This window comes from Arachis hypogaea, chromosome 11 (assembly GCF_003086295.3).
Source record: "Arachis hypogaea cultivar Tifrunner chromosome 11, arahy.Tifrunner.gnm2.J5K5, whole genome shotgun sequence".
In the NCBI taxonomy this organism is placed as follows: Eukaryota; Viridiplantae; Streptophyta; class Magnoliopsida; order Fabales; family Fabaceae; genus Arachis; species Arachis hypogaea.
In genome coordinates this window covers 38,043,125-38,058,108 of record NC_092046.1, presented here as the reverse complement: position 1 = coordinate 38,058,108, position 14,984 = coordinate 38,043,125, and positions in this window count along the sequence as shown.

Sequence of the window (14,984 nt, the reverse complement as noted above, 5' to 3'; positions counted from 1 at the left end):
GGGAGAATGCATCTATTCAAAGGAGAGTCTCCAATTAGTTAGTATTCATGAATTAGATGTAGTTTTGAGGGAGAGGTTATCTCCTCTCTCTTTTAGGATTTAGAATTAGGATTTCTTTTTGCTTTCAGGATTATCTCTTTCTATCAGGTTCAACATTCCTTTTTATTTATCTTCTCAATTTAGTTTATGAATTCTTTTATGTTACAGATTATTCTTTGAATTAATGTTATTTGAGGTATTTCAGTTTATTATTGCTCTCTTTTATTTATGTTACTGTTGCTTCCAATCTGAAGACATTTCTATTCCAGTAGATTTACTTTTTCCCTTTTGGTCTTGGTTAAGAAATCAGTAACTCAGGAGTTATCAAACTCAACGTGATCGATAATTGTTATCTTTGCTAATTGAATTGAACTTCAATAATCCCAATCTTTTTCTAGGAATTAACTAGGATTTGAAGATCAAACTAATTAGTCACTTGACCTTCCCTTGCTCTAGTAAAGGTTAACTAAGTGGAATTAAGATTCAATTTTCATCATCATTGATAAGGATAACTAGGATAGGACTTCCAATTTCTCATACCTTGCCAAAAGTGTGTTTTACAGTTGTTTATTTATTTTACAGTCTTTTACTTATTTTAATTGCAATTTAAATTACTTATTCCTCATCTTCAAAACCCCGATTTACAATCTTCATAACCAATAATAAGAACATACTTCCTTGCAGTTCCTTGAGAAGACGACCCGAGGTTTAAATACTTTGGTTATCAATTTTAAAGGAGTTTGTTACTTGTGACAACCAAAACGTTTGTAAGAAAGGTTGATTGCTTGGCTTAGTAACTATATTTGCAACGAAAGTTTACTATAACCTCTAAACCATCAATCTTCAGTTCTTTCAAAATGGCGCCGTTGCCGGGGAACTGCAATCGTGTGCCTTATTATTGGTTATTGTAAATATTTTTCTTTTACTTGTTTATTTGTCTTTATTTTCCCCTTTTTATTTCCATTAGCTACTATGAATTCTCACCCCTCTCGCTTTGAGTTTGGTTCTAATATTGTTGAAAGGAGTGAAAGTTATAATAGGAACATGCATCAAGGTCAGAGCAATGAAAGATGGATGGAGCCAAGAGGATCTGATCAACCCTTTAGGCAACAACACCCTCCAAGATATCATGGAAAAAGACCATTCTACAATGCATACCAAGCCAATAGACATGGTGGACAACCTTGTAGTTACCAACAAGCCCCACCCTGTGCTTATAGACCATCCTCTCAACGTAACTTCGAACCACCACACTCACAAGCTCCTTTTCACCATTCACCACCATATGATCCTCATTTACCCCAATTCCAATCTAATTACTCCCAAACACCACCACTTTCCCATGTACCACGTCCAAATTCATCACTCCGAGAATCAGAGGTTCACCTCAAGGAAACAGTAGATCAACTTCAAACAACCCTTCATCAACTGGAGCAAGCTGTAAGTCAATTATCTTCTAGACATTCGAACATTCAAGGACCTCCCACAACCCCATGTGGACAATCTAAAGAAGAGCGTAGCATGAAGGAGATACTAGAAACTCCAGTGGACAGAACAGGGCATGACTTCGTACTGGAACAAGTAGAGGAAGCTGTCATTGTAAACGAAGAAGAGTTGTTGAAGACTTAGGAGACGCTGAACTTCCATGGGAATCCAGAGTTATGGAGAATTCTGTCAAAAACGTTACAATTGATGCTAAGGAGGATAGTGCACAACTCCCAAAGCAAGTCTTTTATGAAGAACTAGACGGAATAATCCAAGAAGCAAGTTTCCTTGATGATGATAATCTCAAGTCAAGTTCTCCCAGTAATGAACTTGCATCAGCAAGTGAATTCTTTGAGATCGAAGAATCTTCCCCAAGTGAATACGAAGATGATGCAGAGGTAGATTTCTCTCAACCTCCCGTTTATGACTTAAGTGACGAGGAAGACATAGAAGGATTTGATCAGGACATGGATGCAATTGAAGAAGTCTGCAAGGAAGTGAAGAAATTCACCGAAGAGCACAAGGGAGTAGAACTTACAGAACCACTGGAAACACCTATCCCAAGGCCATTACCACCCAATACAAGCTTCAAGTGGGTACAATCCTTAACCTTTAGCTTTATTTTCCCACTTGAATATGGTTTGCTTGAAACAGATGGCCAGCTTAGAGCTCTCTACGGCTTTAAGAGTAAGAGGAAAATGGCTCGCACTCAGAGCTGGTGCACAAGGCTCAATAAGGTTCCACACTTCAATTCGAAGTGCACGGATTGGCATCATGATCAATCGAATGGATCTCAGAAAACATTTGGTCATCTTGGTGAAAATCTACTTTCTAAACTGCCCGGATGGAAAAATATAGATCAAGACGAAGGCAGATTTAAAAGCAAAGTTTGGGATCCTGGAATCTATTCTGACATTCGTCACCCCGGGAGCCTGACAATCTGCTTGAAGATACTTAGAAGCTTTATATGCCTAGTTTGGGACCCCGGAGGCTGTTGGCATTCCAAACATTGGTGGAGATTTCTGGACGAATTTAAGCGCAAGTCTCCATAACATGAAGCTCATCCAATGTCCAACTTAAGGACTTTAACTAAAAGTGCTAGGTGGGAGACAACCCACCATGGTATGGTCGTTTCTTTTTCAGTTTTATTTCGTGTTATTTATTTTTGTTTTCCTTTTCAATTGAACCTGAATATTATTCATTCGCATTGCATACTGCATAATTGCATACATGCATAAAAAAAAAGAGAGTAGGCGTGCGACGCGACCGCATCACTCATGCGATCGCGTCAGTTGCGAAAAACAACCCCCCACGCGTCCGCGTCATTCACGCGGCCGCGTGACCTGGAAATCGGCGTAAGGATCTAACGCCCAGAAAGTTGGGCTGGAATCGTGCTGCTGTTGTGCGTTTCGCACAAAACGATCCATGCGGTCGCGTCCATGACGCGATCGCGTCCCTTGCACAACACCAATCCCACGCGACAGTGTGAGCGACGCGATCACGTCGCGTGGATTGCACAACACCCCAAAGGAGACAGAGAGTTGCGCTGAAACGATACCGGAATTGCACGTTTAGCACAATTTCCAGCGACGCAGTCGCATACCTCACGCGACTGCGTCATTCATCCTTTTACCCATTCCATGCGATCGCAATCGCGTCAACCCCCATTCCACCCCAGCCACGCGAGCGCGTGCCCCACACGATCGTGTGGATTCAAATTCGATAACCCTCCCACCACGCGAAACCCTACCCATTTGCGCCCCCCAACCCCCTTCTCCTTCCTCTCTTCTCTGCAACCACCACCACCCACTTCCAGCCACCACCGCCGCCGCGCCACCCCCTTCTCCCTTCCCTCTCTTTCTTCTCTTTCTCTCTCTCTTTTTGCCTTGACCACCGCTGCCACCACCGCAGACAACCACCGCCCACCGCGCAGTCACTGTTGCAAACCCCCTCTCTTCCAACCCCCCTCTTCACCATTACCCCCTACCCTACCCCCATTACCCCACCTGAACCCCCTGCCTCCGAACAGACAACACCGCCGCGCCAACCGCCGCTGCGCCACCCTCAACCACCGCGTCAGCCGCCACCACCACTATTCCCCAGCCATCTCTCTGCCCCACTTTCATTCATCCGCCTACCAGGTTCCGCTGAATGCCACCCTTCTTTCAATTCCCAGTTAATTACATATTTTTCTGTTTATGTTCATAATTAGGCTAGTTAGATATGCATGTTGTAGCGGATTCTAGGTGGTTAGGTAGCCTAGGATGTGGTTAGTGGATTTAGGCCTGATTAATTGCGCTGTTCGTGCTTCTTGTTTTATAATTTTCGCAATTCTGCTGTTGCTATGATGTTAGTAATGTTCATATGTTGTTCTTACTGTTCATGTTGCTATTGCAAATGTTCTTTCTTGTTCACGCTAATTATATCTAATTGCAGTTTATTTTAATTCATATGAATTGTCCTGCTTACTGTTTATTTTCCGGGAACATCCAATTTTAGCCAGAATGCTGCCCAATTTTCTGTAAACTGTTTTGTTTTCATTCATGTCTTGGTTTTGGCACTTTGAACTCTGCTTTACTCTACTTTTACCAAATCAATTCATGAATACCAGGGCAAGCTTTCTTATTCTTTTTGATTTCCTGGTTCATAATCTGTATTTTTGATGTTTAGCTTCCAATTTTTGATTCATCATCAACCTGATTCCCTTGTTTGGATATGAGTTAACTATAGCTTCTAATTGAGAATGCTTGTTACTTAGAAAATGATCATCATGCCACTTACTCTAACCCACTTTTTACTAATTCACTAATTTTAACTTCCTAAACTCTTTTTTTCATTCCTAACCAACCTAACCTTCAAAACATCTCTTCTGGTTTTTCACTATTCTCTTTAACCTTCTAACCAAGGCATGATGATAATTTTTCCTAATTAACATGATTTCTAATACATTTTGGATTGTTAATTTTTCTTCTCGTACTTTTAACTCCTACTCAATCCTTAATGCACATTTACTTAACTCATTTTCTTTACTCCACTGCTCCTTTGCCACTATATGCTTATTTTGTGATTTGCATACTTGTTTTCCTGTTTTTATTATATCTTGGTTTTTTGTTTTTCAGGATGTCTGACACCCAAAGAAAAGGAAAGGGAAAGGCAACAACTGGCAAATAGAAAAGAGAAGAATCCTCCATGTCCATCCTGGACATCATGCATGATGACTCCTGGCAGGAGAAACACTTTACCCCGCAGGAGAAGGCTGACCAGCTACTCCCTGCTACTGATCCCATTAAGTTTGCAAACCGATACTGCGAGCTGAAGTATCCGGTATTTGCAACCTCCAGGAACCTGTACCTGGAGTAGACTCTGAAGATCCCAGAAGAACTCCAGCAATACACCTCTGATCAGATCAAACAAAGAAGCTGGTTCTTCTTGGAGAGAAACCTGACTGAGGTCAATGCATCTTGGGTAAGGGAATTTTACTGTAATTACTTCAAAACTTCCCAAGATGTAGTACACCTAAGAGGGAAGCAGATACTGGTCACTGAAGAGGCCATAGAGGATGTTCTGAAGCTCCTGCCTAAATCTGATCAGCCAGATAGTTATCAAAAGGCTGAGGAGGACATGCGCTTCATGAAGTTTGACTGGGATGCCGTCAAGGCAAGGATAGCCCTTGACCTGACTGTTCCATGGATCATGTGTCAGAACACCACCATGCCTAAGGAAATCAAGCGGACATACTTGAACAATGAGGCTCAGCTATGGCATCAGATCCTAAGCAACTTTATTATGCCGAGTACTCACGAGACGGAGCTACCTGCCGCAATGATCACCCTCCTATGGTGTGTGATGGAGGTAAGGACCTGTACCTGCCACGCTTCATTTGGTACTACATGGCCAGGGTCCACGTCCGAGGCACTCTCCCCTTTCCATATCTGATTACACAGCTTAGCCGTCGAGCTGATGTGCCTTGGGAGGATGCTGATGAGAAGCCACCTGCTGCAAAATGCAAGAAAATTATCCCTCACAGCAGGAACTTTCTGGCTTTGGGCTATAGACCTCCATTCCTCACTCCTACTGATGAGACAGCCACACCATCTGCCGGCCCCACTTCTTCTACAGCTACCCCTGCTAACACCACTGCACCTCCACCTGCCTCAGAGCCAGTTTATCACTTAGTGCACCGTCTGTTTCAGCAGCTAGACCAGATGGAGCACCGCAACCGGCGGCGATACGAGAGATCTGAGTGTCACAGCAAGCGACGCTATGAGCACCTGAAGCTGATGATCCGTTCTGGCAGCGACATCCCCTCCGAGCCTGACACCCCATTAGAGCCATCTGAGGAGGAGGCGGATGATCACGAGGCGGAGACCCATCCACAGAGAGAGGCTGCGCAGGCAGGCACGGAGCAAGCTGCGCCCCAGCAGGAGGCCCCGCATCAGATTCAGGCTGCAGACCCAGAGGTTCCTATTCAGTCAGCACCTCCTCTGCAGCAGGCAGATCCTCAGACCACCACCACAGAGACTCCAGCTACCCATCCTTCCAGTGATGACACCCCTTCACACCCTGCTTGAGTGAGCATCAGGGACGATGCTTCATATTAAGTGTGGGGAGATCGCCATTTCTGGCGTATATTTTTTGGTGAACCATTACAGACTCTTTTTACTTTATTATTTTTCTGTATTTTTCTCTTTATTTTTATTTTTATTTTCTCAGTACTTATACATTGCTATTTTCATGTATTTTTACTATATTTCTGTATGTTGCACTTTAGTTCATATTTTAGCCATTTCGTTTAGTTGCAATTCTAACTTATTAGTTATAGAAAATGTGGATAAATTAGTATAATTTACCCTTTTTAGCATAAGATAACTTAGTTTAAATTAAAAATATAAAAAGGAAGTAAACTAGAGACTTTAACAGAATAAAAACAACCCACACCTTGTATATATAGCGTTACATGTTAGTTAGTTAACAACATTTCATCAAGGAGAAACACTAGAACTTTAAAGCCACCTTAAGATTTACATTGAGAATAATGGGAACTCTTAATTTTTACTTGCTTGACATATATAACTGATATATGATTTTGAGTTAGAGAACACACAGCCTGTGAGTTTTGAGCTTAATTGCATGGTTACATTTAAACCATAATATTTTATTTCTATGTGTTTCGCCCTTCTTATTTATTCTGGTGTTCTTTACTTTGTTTTAATCTATATGTCCGATTATAGAATATAGATACATACCAAGAAAGTGATTGAGGCCATTGTTTGATTCTAGCTCACTATTCCCAAATTAGCCTACCTTTTACATCACCCTTGTTAGCCCCCTTGAGCCTTTAAATCCCCTCTTGTTTTATAACCACATTACTAGCCTTAAGCAGAAAAACAAAATAAAAATCCCAAGTTGAATCCTTGGTTAGCTTAAGATAGAAATTGTGTATTGTGTAAGTGTGGGAACCTTATGGGAACATGGATGATAGAAACAAAAGGGTAGAAAGTTAAAAAGAATAAAAATTTTTATTTTTAAAAGTTTTGGGAAGCATGCTCATGTGAAATCAAAATAATTTAATTACCATGTGCATAAAAAAAATAAATAAAAAAATAAAAAAAAATAAAAATAAAAAAATTTTTATTTTTCAGTATTTGAATAAAAGAGATACAAAAGAATTTTCCAAATGCAAAAAGCGATGTACATGGAAAAAAATTAAAATATGAGCTTGTAACATAAAAAGTGGGAAAAATATGGGAAAATAGGTAAAGAAGCCTTGCTTTACAAAACATGTATGTTAAGTGAGATCTTAGACTAATCAAGGATTCACTTAATTAGCTCACTTAGCCTTATACATATACCCTTACCTTTACCTTGACCCCATTACAACCTTAATTAAAGACCTCATGATTTTTGTATGCCTATATTCTATAATTGTTGATTGGTTAGATGAAGAATAAAGTTATAGAAAGTAAGGATAAAAAGAAGAATACAGTGATTAACCCAATAAACACTGAGTGACTAGAGAGTAAACACAAAATTCAGTGAGGGTTCAATAGCTCATCAACATATATCTCTGCTTAAATTATTAATTTTCTTGCAAAATTGTAAAATATTGTTCTCTCCCATCTCAATTGTAAAGGTACTTTATCACTATCTAAGGTTTGGCTATATATATAAGATTCCTTGAGAATGTGAATTAATACAACTACATGTAAGCTTTATACACAAGGGAATAACAAATTAGAATTGCATGATTCATTTAGGTAGTTGCATTTAGAATAGATTGCATTGCATGAGATTCCACCACTTTAACCTTACCTTACTCTTTGTCTTGGATTTAGCATGAGGACATGCTATTGTTTAAGTGTGGGGAGGTTGATAAACCCATATTTTATGATATATATTGTGCTCAATTTGAGTGATTTATTCAATCCTTCACCCACTTATTCATGTTAATTGTATGGTTTTACTTTCCCTTCCTTATTATGTGATGTATGTGAAAAACATGTTTCCTATGCTTTAAAAATAATTATTTTAATTACCCTTTACTTCCATTCGATGCTGTGATTCATGTGTTGAGTAGTTTCAGATCTTCTAAGGTAGGAATGACTTAAAGGATGGAAAGAAAACACACAAAAATGGAAGAAAAGCACAAAATGGAGTTTTTGAAGAAACAAGCAGTGACGCGACCGCGTGATTGACGCGATCGCGCGCCATAAGCGAAACACATATGACGCGGACACATGACTAAAGCGACCGCGTGACAAGGAAAACTCTAAATGACGCGACTGCGTGACCCACACGGACACGTGACAGAGGCCACGCACCAGAAAGTACAGAAAATGCTCCCAGCGATTTCTGAAGCCCTTTTTGGCCCAAATCCAAGTCCAGAAGGCACAGATCAGAGGTTATGAAGTGGGGAAATGCATCCATCCAAAGGAGAGTCTCCAATTAGTTAGTATTCATGAATTAGATGTAGTTTTGAGGGAGAGGTTCTCTCCTCTCTCTTTTAGGATTTAGAATTAGGATTTCTTTTTGCTTTCAGGATTATCTCTTTCTATCAGGTTCAACATTCCTTTTTATTTATCTTCTCAATTTAGTTTATGAATTCTTCCATGTTACAGATTATTCTTTGAATTAATATTATTTGAGGTATTTCAGTTTATTATTGCTCTCTTTTATTTATGTTACTGTTGCTTCCAATCTGAAGACATTTTTATTCCAGTAGATTTACTTTTTCCCTTTTGGTCTTGGTTAAGAATCAGTAACTCAGGAGTTATCAAACTCAACGTGATCGATAATTGTTATCTTTGCTAATTGAATTGAACTTCAATAATCCCAATCTTTTTCTAGGAATTAACTAGGATTTGAAGATCAAACTAATTAGTCACTTGACCTTCCCTTGCTCTAGTAAAGGTTAACTAAGTGGAATTAAGATTCAATTTTCATCATCATTGATAAGGATAACTAGGATAGGACTTCCAATTTCTCATACCTTGCCAAAAGTGTGTTTTTACAGTTATTTATTTATTTTACAGTCTTTTACTTATTTTAATTGTAATTTAAATTACTTGTTCCTCATCTTCAAAACCCCGATTTACAATCTTCATAACCAATAATAAGAACATACTTCCCTGCAGTTCCTTGAGAAGACAACCCGAGGTTTAAATACTTCGGTTATCACTTTTAAAGGATTTGTTACTTGTGACAACCAAAACGTTTGTAAGAAAGGTTGATTGCTTGGCTTAGTAACTATATTTGCAACGAGAGTTTACTATAACCTATAAACCATCAATCTTCAGTTCTTTCAACCACCCAACTGACATACCAAGCCGAAGTCACCGTCTTGTAAAACCCGTATATAACTCCATTAAATATCAAACATAAACCCAGCTATGCTAGTCTTAGGCCTAATTATTAACCACAAGTCTTAAAGAGGAGTTATGGAAGTTTGGAAAGCTAGAGAACCCTTAAAAACGAAGAAAAAATCATTTTTCAGCAAAATAGGGTGTATGTGTACGCATGCCAAATGTATGTGCACGCATATTTAAAATTTTGCCCTTCTCGCATACACATACAAGAGTTTGTGTATGCATAGGTGCCAAACAGAATGGCACGCTCGCGTATGGAGGGTTTGCGTATGCATGCCATCCCAGAATTGCAGAATTCTGTAAAGTTGCAGAAATCAGTTTTAAACACCAAACTTTAAACGTTCATAACTTCCTCTAAAAAAATTCATTTTCATCAAACTTTATAACAATTTAAGGATCTTTGAATGAAATTTAATTTAAGATAAATTTCAACTAATTTCAAAAACTGAAGCTCAAGTTATACTCTGTCAAAGTTCACAAAAAATGGTTTTACACAAAAACATCAAAGTTCTCTAGTTTCCAAATTCCAAAACCTTTACCAAACCAAAACCGACTCAATTCATCACAAAACACTACCACATACTACACTTTACCATTCCATTGTACTTCCATCACTTCCACACCTAAATCAATCAACATATCCACCAAAGATCAACACAAAATCCATAATTCCAATTCAATACTTCCATATATCTAATAAAATTTCAAACCCAAACAAACAAATCCATACAATTTCTGTAATTTCAATTCCTCACAAGCATTATTTACCAACACACATATATACCCTCCTCAATATTCATCCAACTCAAAGATCATCAATAATTCTCAATAACATCATTAATCAATATCAATCATCAAAATCATCATAATAATCAAATCCACAACCATCAATAACCATTCATTCCTATCTTAAGGTCAACTAGCCTAAGTATCCAGAAACATTATATATTAAATAAAAAAAATCGAAATCATACCTTGGTCGATTCTTAAAATGCACCAAACACAAAAACGAAGCCACCAAACTCGATCTAAAGCCTCAAACCAACTCCAACAAACACCAAAACTCAATCTAACATCATACAATATACCAACATCAAACCTAGGGTTCACAAAAACAACTAAATACAAGGGTTTAGTGAGACCTTATCTTATTCAACGAGATTAGGGGCAAAACCCAACAATATTCCAATGCTAGATCACCCATAAACAAACAAAACTATGAAAATCTTAATCTAACAAAGCCATAACTCGAATTTGTCAAAGAACAGAAAATTGGAGCTTGGGATTCGAGTTGCTTACCTTTTTTTTAAATAGAATTGAAGAGCTCAGCGAGAGCTTTGCGTGACCACAAACGGCTCATCAATCGGAACTCCGTAGCTCAAGATATGGCCACCGGAAGTTGGTGGTGAATAGTGACCAAACCCTCACCTCTCTTCTCTCTCGACCCAATGCCTCCTGATGGGGGATAAATATTGGTTAGGAATTTTCATAAAATAATTCCATTGCAAGTATAGTTCCAAACCAACAATTAATCCTCAATCAAAGTATAATTTGTTTGTCACTTAAGTTAAACCCAATAAAAACCGAGAGTATTTAAACCTCGGGTCGTCTCTCAAGGAATTGCAGGAAAGTGTGCATATTATTGGTTATGGGATTGTATCTTTTGGGGGTTTTTGGGTTTGATTAACAAGAAAATAAAATTGACAAGAAAGTAAAACAAACAACTAATATGGGTCTTGGCAAGGATCAAGAGTCAAGGGTTCCTATCTTGGAGCATTGATCACAACATGGCAATTACAAAGAGTTAATTCCACTTAGTTGCCCTCTAACATCAGAGGATTAAGTCAAGTGGACATAGTTGGTCCTAGAACCACTAATAATCCTAAATTGCCAATGAAACTGGACATCAATGATCTCAAGGGTCCTAAATCCTCAATCACAAGTCAAGAGTACCAAAATCTACTCTAAAACCCAACCAAGCATTTAATCAAACACTTGGAAGGCATAAAAGAAAAGCATAGTAAATTGGCAAGAAATATAAATTCTACGACTACCCAATGTAAGGAAATAACAATAACAACTCAATTAAACATCAAAGAAACATAAACATAAATGGAATTAATGGAAATTAAAACTAACAACAGTTCATAAACATAAAGACAACAAAATAGAGGAAATAATAAGTAAAGCTAAGAGAACAAAGATGTAAGAATAATAAATTGTAAAGAAAACTAAATCAAAGCAAGAATTAAAACGTAGATTTAGAGAAATCTAACCTAAATCTAACCTAATTCTAGAGAGATCGAAGAGAGAGCTTCTCTCTCTAGAAGACCTAAAGCATGTTTCTATTTATCCCTAATTGCTCTCCCCTTGTTCCCACTTGAATTCTACATCAAATAACTTCAGAAATGAGTTGGATTTGGGCCTGGATGGCTCAGAAATTGCCCCTAGCATATTGCCTTTAAGTTGGTCATGTGCCACTTGTCACGCATACGTGTGGGCCACGTATACGCGTCGCCTGGCAGATTTCCTTCCCACGCGCACGCGTGAGCCACGTACATGCGCTGCCATGAATTCTGCAAATCCTCATTTCTTCATGAATTCTCCACTTTGCATACTTTTCTTCCATTTCTTTCAAGTCATTCTTGCCTTCAAAGCCTTAAATCACTCAAACAAACATATCAAGGCATCGAATGGAAGAAAAGTGAATTAAATTTAGCTATTTTAATGCCTAAAAAGCATGTTTTCACTGTTAAGCACAAATTAGGGAGAATTACAAAAACCATGCTATTTTAGTGAATAAATGTGAAAAAAGTTGATAAAATCCACTAAATAAGACACAAGATAAACCATAAAATTGTGGTTTATCACTTCCCCTCTCTTGTTTGTGCTGAAAGTGGCTAGGATGGCCACTTAAATGTGAATATATATGTTGGGCTTGGGCTTGGTCTAACTCATTAGCATTTTAGGTCTGTTTGGTCCACTTTGGGCTAAAACCTTTAGAATTATTGCCCGATTTTCAATTATAAATTATTTTTGTCCTTTCAAAACAACAAATTTAATTTTCAAAATCTTATTTTTCTCAAAACACGGTACCAGACAGACTAGAGCCGGTATTGCCGACTTAAGCACCGATACACCTTTGTACAAAAAATTTTTGCAAACAATACATTTTCCAACTCATTTGAATTCACTGAATTCAAATTTTACCTTTTTAGTTTCAAAATATCATTTTTATATTTTCGAACCTATTCCGAGCAGTTAAAGTTATTATTTTATTAAAGCAGTTTTACATGAAAACTTCGGTTCTTATATAATTGTTTATACAATTATATTATATACATTTATGAGTGAAATATGATGATCTTTTGAATACTTGTCTCTTGATATGTAGAAAATGTCTAGGCAGAATAAGAAAAATAGGGCACAACAGAAATTTAGGCATCGAAAGGGTCCAATATATTTTGCAAGAATACGTGCAAGGTTGGTACAATTTTTTATTCGTTGTGCATTTGTATGTGTATGTGTGGCGTGTGTCTTTGAGTATCAAGTATGTGTTGATTTTAGAAAATAAACTTATTTTAACTCTATATAAATGCAATTTTAACTAGACTTATAGGCTACTTCTAAGAAAAATAATGAACCACCCACTCAAGAAGAAATGTTTGTTGAGATTCGCCAAAGCACAAAGGAAAAATCATTGGATGAAGACACTTTGGATGTTATTGTAAGTATTGGGAGTTGATTTGGTTAAAATAGGTTATGAATTTCTTGTGTCTTGACCATTTGTCCATCACTTGTGGTTACTTTTATGCTTGTAGTTGAGTTAAAGAATCTTGATATTACTCTTAATTTTTATTATTTGTTTTGATGTTGTCAAATGATATATGTTTTTAGTCCAATTGTGTAGTTACTCTTTTATTATTATTATTATTCACATTAATATAGGCACATCTGCAAGCTGAAAATAAAAAGTCTAAAGAATCAGTAATTAGAGATTTTCGATCCATATTTGGGAAAGAGAAGGCAGGGAGAGTGCGATGTCATGGAAGAGTTACCACACCAATTTTGTTGAAGAAATTGCCACCCTTAAGAAGCAACATGCAGCTGAGAAAGCAACATTAGATGGTAATGTTGATGTGATGCAAAAAGAAGTAGATGAACTAAAATCGCTTGTTAAGATGATGCTGCAACAAAAAAGCTTAGGAGTAGACCTTGAGATGTTAGCTGCTCAACTAGGAATCACTTTAGGCAATCCGAATAATGGTGCGCATGACAAGGTATTATTTGTTGTTAAAATTTCTATATGTTATCATATCTTAAAAATGGTTGATTATGTTAATGTTGATTCAATTGTTTTGTGTATCCAAATTAGAGAATGTTATGATATATATGTTTGTCCTCTCTGTCTCAAATATTTTTAGTAAACATTATTAGTATTAAAGATGTGTAGTTTTATATTTGATTTTTTTTATTTACAAGAAAACTATGTTGAAGGGGAAATCGAACTTGATTAAAGTCAAAATTTTAAGAGCAAATGTTATAGAGTAAAAGTCATGAACTTGTGGACAAGATGATAAATATATTCGCTACTTAGCTATTTCAACTTTTTTTTGTTATTATATTTTTTGCAAAATTAGATGATATAGTTCGAGGTTGTCATGACTTAGGCTATAGTAATATGGTATTTTGAAAAATAATAATGATATAAGTACAAGTAGTTATGACCTAGACTAGTACTATGTTATCTTGCAATGATAATATAATGTGATTGTGAATTTTACAACAATTTTTATAAGTCAAATTTGATGGAAAATGTTCAATTAGTTTTCTTTAGTGACTTGATTCAAATAGTTTAGTTTATTTATTGACACTAAATAATTAAAAAAAGGAATTAATTTCATTCAAGAGAAAACTATTGTAAATAAAAAATTATATATTACAAAAAACTATTGTCAAAAGTTACAAAAGACAATGCTGTTAAAATCATTGTAAAAAATGATTACAAAATGGCAATGGTATTAAAACCGTTGCCAGAAAATGACACCAATGATAACGCTTTAAAACCGTTGTCTTAGACAACTATAAAATGGCAATGGTATTAAAACTGTTGCCAAAAAAATGACACCAACGGTAACGCTTTAAAACCGTTGGCTTTGTGTAAAATAAAATTACAACAGTTTAAAATCTTTGCCAATCCAGTTATGATTTTAAACCGTTGGATCATGAAAGAGAATGGCTCTAAACCATTACTTATCAAGTAACTGTTCGAAACTGTTGTTTAAAATTTTCTTTCAAAACCGTTGTCTATGCTAGTAACTTTGACAACAGTTTTTTTGTTACCGTTGCCTTAGGTAGACAACCGTTGCCTATGAGCATTGATAATGGTCACATATACTACAGGTCAAAAACAGTTGCCAAAGTGTTGCCTAAAGTTTTAGGAACGGTTTTTCGATCTACGACAGCAATTTTTGACCGTTGCAAAAATTCTTGTTTGTTGTAGTGAATCAAAACTATATAAAAATAAACTTCTCAGATTGGTGAAAATTTTGGGGGAGGGGTAGCATATATTGGAGTTAGACTCACCATCAATAC